The sequence below is a fragment of the Neolamprologus multifasciatus genome, chromosome 10, assembly GCF_963576455.1.
Source record: "Neolamprologus multifasciatus chromosome 10, fNeoMul1.2, whole genome shotgun sequence".
Taxonomy (NCBI): Eukaryota; Metazoa; Chordata; class Actinopteri; order Cichliformes; family Cichlidae; genus Neolamprologus; species Neolamprologus multifasciatus.
In genome coordinates, this window is record NC_140448.1 from 32,779,597 (window position 1) to 32,786,982 (window position 7,386).

General features: G+C 38.2%; 1 pseudogene; it reads right to left on the bottom strand.

Moving 5' to 3' along the window:
- Positions 1 to 5,913: 5,913 nt before the first annotated feature.
- Positions 5,914 to 7,152, bottom strand: LOC146510598 (odorant receptor 131-2-like; annotated as a pseudogene).
- Positions 7,153 to 7,386: the final 234 nt, after the last annotated feature.

The window sequence follows — 7,386 nt, forward strand, 5'->3', positions numbered from 1 at the left end:
ATAATCGCTCAGTTTGGGGAAATTGTGGGTAGCCTGCAAGGGCCTCAACTTCTCCATTCCCACAATGTGCAACAAATGGGCACAGCTGATCTTCAACAGTGGAACATCGGCCAGTTACTTCCAACTTTAACGCAGCTTGTAGTCTTGGAGAGCAGCACACCAAAACTGCATGCACAACTTCTGCTAACAGTGGAAACGGATTAAGAAATCCATGCAAACAGATTCATAACCGAAAGAATATTATTTTACAGGATTAATTATATCAGCCGCTGGCTGATCACAAACCCTGAGGGTGTATACGAGAAGCAGAAGAAGCAGAGGGAATATCCCGTTTAAGTTTAGATAGTATTTGTAAAGATATTGACCATATCCTTTTCTGAAAGTGTGGATATAATGGATGGGGTAAGGTACTGGCATGCTACAACTTTATAGTTGTTAAATTCTGGGTACAAGTATACATACCCATCTTGTACATGTTTTTTATTATTATTATTATTATTATTAATAATATCACCCTACCCAATTACATGTTTCTTTTAATCAGAGTATGCTGTTTTAATGACTTTACAATATCATTTACATTGTGTTCCTTACATTTTCCCTAATTGTATGTTATATTAATCCTATATTTCCGTTTTAATATTTCTAATGTTTGCCTTGTTTTCTTCACTGTCTGGTCTGCCTCTGTCTCGCCTGTATGGATGCATTTACACCTAAATTTCCACAACAAAGGATGTTTTAATTCACCACTATTCCAGTGAAACACGAGTCTCCCATCTTCCTGCTACCGGATAATTTAAATAAAATTAACGTTGCAAAAGACAAACTTGAAGATGAAAAACAATATACTTACCGGAGGACCGCCAGGGTTTGCCGCTTCCATCTTGCTGCTCCTAAATTCAAAACTGCCTCTGCAGACAGGCAGGGGAGGCGTGGGAAATTGTCTTTGAGTTAGTCAAACGTTTTCCTTAGTTCGAGTAGATGATAAAATAAATAAAAATAATGGGATTTTAAGTAGGACTAGGCGTTCTGTAATGATCTCTATTTAGGAGAAAAACTTAATCACTCACCTTTAACAGCTCTCTTTTAGGAGACACACTGTTGGCTAACGGTGTCATGTGATCAAACAGCGTAATTTAATTGGCTGAGAGCCGCTCGACTCGATCTAGTGCTGATTGCTCTGGCTTAGGTCAAAAGTTCATCACTTTTGCAGGTGAATTTTTGCAGGTGAATTTTTTGCAGGTGAATTTTTGCAGGTGAATTTTTTGCAGGTGAATTTTGGAAGATAAAAATTCAGTGTTATAAATTCAATGTCTAAAAAATACTTGAATTCTGATTATACTATATTTCTTCCATATAAGAATGTTTTTGCCAAATGATCTTAGAGTTTTGAGAATGTAATTTCTGTTTCGAGAAATGAGCCAAACCAATGGAGAAAAACTGTAAGGCAGGAGTAGCATCTTTCATGGCACCCGAAGTTCTAATCCCCATAACATATTGTTACTAGAGATGGACCGATCCGATATTACGTATCGGTATCGGTCCGATACTGACCCAAATTACTGGATCGGATATCGGCGAGAAATGAAAAAATGTAATCCGATCCATTAAATATCAAAAAAGCACCTCACAAAACTTGCTACACAGCGTAACTCTGCTCATAACCGTAGCACGTAGCAGCAGTGTGCATCACGTGATAGAGCGGCTGTGTGTATTTGTAGCCTTGCTAGCAAACCAGCAGTTCATCTCTGAATGTCTGTAAAGCATTCCCACCTTAAGCTTAACAACCATACCTGGAGCGACTGCCTCTCTCTCTCTCTCTCTCTCCTGCTACTTCAATCGTGAAACTGCTTAATGATCAGCTGATCGGCTTTCTGTCGCGAGGCCGTCTCTCTTCTTTGTTTTTGTCCCACTTCTCACCAGAAAGAGGAAACCAGCGGCTGAACACAGCAGCACTATTAAGCTTGATAAGCTGTTGTTAGATTATTTTATATTACTTTCAACACCAGGATCTTTTTCTATGCAGCTGACGGCTGGTAATTGTGCAGGGGCGGATCTAGCAAAGTTTAGCCAGGGGGCCGATAGGGCATGAACAGGGAAAGGGGGCACAAAGACATACTTTTCTTTCTTATTCTCATTTAAAATGTCTAGTTTTTAATAAATAATTATCTGACTCTTACACCCAAAGTTTTAATCTTGTGTAAAATATATAGAAGTCCATTACTGTATATAGTAACTGTTAAGTCTAATATACCCTAGTAAGCTGTAGTACTTTTTCCTTTGGGAAGATACCATCTGTGCAGTCTGCAATTCTGTTGAAGAAAGATGTTGAATCTATTTAATTATTCTTGAAAAATAATTTATTTTTGTGCATTTTCCCCCTGCATCAAATTAAATTTGGTTACATCGATTAAGCATCATGAGGTGGAGGGTGGTTTGTTTGTTTTTTGCTGGGAGTTTGCAACCCTATTAGTTAGGTTGCTTAATATTTCTGCTAAGTACTCTTTAAAATACCAGAATAGGGAGGATGGAGCAGGTTTAACTTTATTAGATTGATCAGTGTTGCTGAACTATGAAATATTTTGGACGCAGTGTATTTTTTACATACAGGTATAACAGAATAGCTTTAGTGTTGTTTATTTTTAAACTTGAGTATAAACTTATACAAAATGCAGCAAGATATTAAAAAAACGTTTTGTTGATTAAAAACACACTATATCGGATTCATATCGGTATCGGCAGATATCCAAATTTATGATATCGGTATCGGTATCGGACATAAAAAAGTGGTATCGTGCCATCTCTAATTGTTACACTAGGAACCAAAACTTTTCTGTGATTAATCTGGCAGATTTAGGGTTTTTTGTTTAGTGATAGGTTGATTCTGCCAGTTAGGTTTGGGTTGTCTTCTTATTTTAACAGAGAGAGTTTCTATACATGGACATGTCCAGAACTGGGCCCAATATTTTTGTAACAGTGCACTTAGAGGAAACCTGTCAGGTGTCACCCTTATGGTTGTTTTATGTTTTGACGATTTAATAATCAGCTCTCTCTCTCTCATTTTTCTCTCAGGAGAAGGCTGCCTGTGGGGACCCGATCAGAGTGTGAGTCCCTGTCTAAAAGGATTGCAGCGAGTCAATCCAGTCCAAGATCATAAAGAATTGTTTTTCCTTTTAAAAATGATGACGTGATCTTGCTGGTGATGGAGGCTGGAATAGCTCGCGCACGGGACTCCACTATCAGCAATATCTAGTTTGAATGCAGGTGAATGAGTGTGTGTGACTGGACTGTGACTGGACTGAGGATGTGGACTAAAGTTTTGACTGACTGGATACTGAGACAAAGACTGGCTGTGATTGGGTCATTGTTGGGAAATGCTAAAGTGGAAAAACACAAGAAAATGAAAAAAGGGGTTGCAAATGTGAAGTTCATATTAATCAACAGGTTTTGTATTCAGGCATGGGCGGTGTGGAAGAAAGCTCGAGAAGAGATTTTACATGATAATTAAACTGACTTCATTTCTTAATACAGGTTTGCAGGCCTGGAGGAAGTTTACTCTAGAGGAGAATTTCTGAGGTTTTCCGAGAAATCATATGACTACCTTTTTCTTTTAATTTCGTAGATGTGGTGAAGCATTTTCCTTCTGTTTGACACATGAAAATGTTTTTTAATGACATTTTAGGTTTAATTTGAAACAATGGGTTCCATGATCAGTGTATGATCTTTGTGTTTGATAATTTAGGTATGATAAAACTATTTTCATATTTAAGCTTAACTGGTTAAAATAAACTGAATCCCGTTTAGAAGATAAAATGCATGTGTTCATGAGAAGCTGAGTACCACACTGAAGGGGAAACTGTGGGACAGCAGGCTGAATGAAACATATGCTTTTGTGAAAGAAGGGAAGATGTTAAGATTGAAAATGTTTGATTTCTTTTTGATTTCTTTTACTAAAATAAGCGGTTATAATTATTTTCATACACACATGACAATAATGAAGGACTTAGAGTGCAGAGCGGTAAATGCAAACACACTTACACACATTTATAATAATTAGACTAATCCTGTAGATCAGAGAGTCCCAAACATGATATTCTGAGCCAACTTTGAATAGCTAAAAGAACAAGGAATGAACACATTAGCTTATTGAGGCTTCACCGAGAGGTGTTTGCCTTTCTGTCCTTTACAGAAGGAGCAGATTCCAGAACCACAGCAAAACCATGAAGGGTTGGCGAGAATCCAGGAAGCACCAGACCGAACGGATCTGGCTAACAAAGGGGGACACAGTGATCTAAAAGAAGCATAGATCCCAGAGAATCGCCTGTCCCAGAAGATTAGTTGTTTAAATTGTAAAGAAGGCCGAAAGCTCGTTAGACAGAGCTTATGGTGTGAGCACAAAGTAATAAAGTAATGGGAGGATTAGCTTTAGTAATAGTCTGTAGGATTTTTATGTTATGTCAATTGCCCGAACCCAGTGGTCATGCCTGATATGGTCTAGCCATTAAAGGGGGATAGAGCGACAATTAAGAGAACTGACAGGTACGGGGTATAGAGATAGCAACCTGGGCATTTAGTGGTGTGCTGAAAAAAACAGGAGTGCTGTTTAAAGAGGAAACTGCTGAACTCTGTCGCGACTGTTTCCAAAGATTGACAATAAGACTATTCCAGGACCTTTTACTAGGAAAAGCTAGTTATACTTGGTTGGATTTTACAGTAAGCAGTGAGGGAAGTCAGAGGCGGGTTTAAACTACTTAAACTCATGTAATGAGTAATGAGTTTCATAATTTCTATTTTCTGTCCTATTCATCACATATTTCATAATATAAGCTTATATAAGCAGAGAGAGAAGATATGGAAACTGTAGAAAACTTTAGAAAAGGACTGTGCTGTAACTCAGATGGTGGATACATTATTGAAATCGAATAGGTAACATTATTGTAATGTTGTAAATGTAATTAAGTTTTTTATATAGCACCAAACCACAGCAACAGTCATCTCATGCATTGACAAACCATCATTATTTAATGTGAACATATGTTAAGCCCTGCAAAGTTAGCACATTATAACTTAATTTTCCACCTCATCCAATGGCATCTTGTTTTTTGTTTTTGTTTTGTTTTTCAATTTTGAATCCATAGTTTTCAGTCACATGACTGACTCACACATGAGCTGTCCAGTAGAATAAAAATCTCACCTGTCCCGAATCAAGACCACTCAGATCATCTGTTCATGGAAAAAAGCTACGATATAAGGAGAAACTATACATTTCGGGGACTAGTGATCCATATTCTCCCCCAGCCCCTGTTTGGTGACATCTACATGTATCTTGCAGAGAATCCTTCACCTCACACTGCTGCCTGAATAAAAGCTTTCAACTGCAGACCTGTAAGGCTGGGTTATTTAAGGTGCTCACATGTTGCCGGTATGCCATTTTGGCAGCTGTAAATAAGCAAAGTGCAGCTATATATATATCACAAAGTCCCAAAGGTCACCTCAAGACGATTTATGTAATAGTGTGAACACCATACAATATACAAAAAGTCTGTGATCAAACTATTTAAGACTTTTTGTTGATTGAAAATTCACCAAATTATTCAAGACTGATAGCCGAGAACAACTTTACCAACACAAAGCACCTTTAGTTTTCCAAAGTGCTGAATTTATTTGCACAACTTGGAACGCAAAGAAAACCCTCTAGGACACCTACAGTAATTCCAAGGCTAAACTGCAGGTTTAGAAGTAGCACAAATGTAGGCCAATTACATCTAATTAAAAATTGCTGCACTTTCTTTGCCTGAGCAGTGCTTGAGATAGAGTGGCTGTACACAGATTACGGGGTTAAACAAATGTGACGCTCTTTCCTGTTTTACCAAAGCATGTAATAATTTGAGAGAATTATAAAGATTATGTTCCTTTAGTAAACAGCAGCAAATAATTCCTCACTTGTGTCATTTGACAACTGTATGGTTTTCAATAAAAATTCAAAAGTCAAGTCAGTAACAGAAGGAGTTATCCAGAATTGCAGTACGGTACTTTGAGGTTTGTATGCTTGTAAGTGTGGTGTACACTCTGACTAACTCTCTATTTCACAGCCTTCAGTCTCGGCTGTATGACTGAGTATTTCAGTCGACAGCAAAGATAATATATGAGCACAGGTCTGATGCTTTGATCTCTGATACCATAAATCAGTGAACTCAGACATCTGGGGAAAATGAAAATACAAACATAAAAAAACCTGGATGCGCACAAACACTATCCTTGTTAAAACTCTTGCAAGTGCTGTGAGTAGTGGGTTAAATGGTTGAAGAAAGACTGAGACCCAGCTGCACCAGATGTAGCAGCAGTGTGTTACAAGCCTTACGGGCTGAAGCTTTATCTGTGGAGGCCGACCTGGCTTCTACTATAACACCAATATAAGAGCATGTGATTGCCACACTTGCTGAAATAAACAGAACACATGTGAAGGCTTTGTTGTAATCATCAGACATAGACCCACCAGACATTGCTATTTCAGAGCAAAAGTCTTTCATCTGCAGACTATCAAGGGCTTCAAAAGGAAACTCTAACAGCAGAAGAACTCGAGTCAATATATTTAGTGAACCGATGGCCCAAATCACAATGATGGCCACACCTGTGTTGGTGATAGTGATGATGCTAGCATGCCTCAGTGGGTAGCACACAGCAACATATCTCTCCAGAGACATCACCACCAGCGTGACAGGAGAGACCACAGTTGTAAGTTTGGCAAGCATGGTGAGAAAACCACATACAGGATATGTTAGTGTCATCCTACAAGCAGCAATAATATACAATAACTGACTCAGTGCCATCTGTACTGTGTCTGCAAACAGAAGGTTATACAGGAGAATGTATCGCGACGTCTCACAGAACAAAGCTTTACTCCTTAAAGTAAAAGCATGATTCCATTGATGAAGAGAAATAAACAACATGGCAGTGTAGTCAGAGTGGAAAATAAAACTCTTTCCAAAACCCCTTGATACTGCTGGTTAGCAGCAACATTGGTCAGAGACAGATTTGCAAGTAACATTTCAATAAAGAAATTCAGTTTTTAACATCTTCAGTGGAAATAAAACACAAAAAAGTATTCCAACATTTAAAACAGAAAGATCCACAAAGCTCATTTCAGCTCATCCTCCTCCTGCAGGAAATTAATAGGTTAGAGGGCTGTGGTTGTGTATATACGCTCTGTAGTCACACCTTTTCATGTGACTATCACATGTCTGCATTATTTTTTTCCAGTTTACTTACAACCCCCCTCCTCGCCCCAGGGACATGATAACTTGAACATTATAGTATAGGAGTAATACATTAATAGCCTATAGTTGATTCCATATTGTTTAAAGTCAAAGGAGCTTGCAAAGAAAA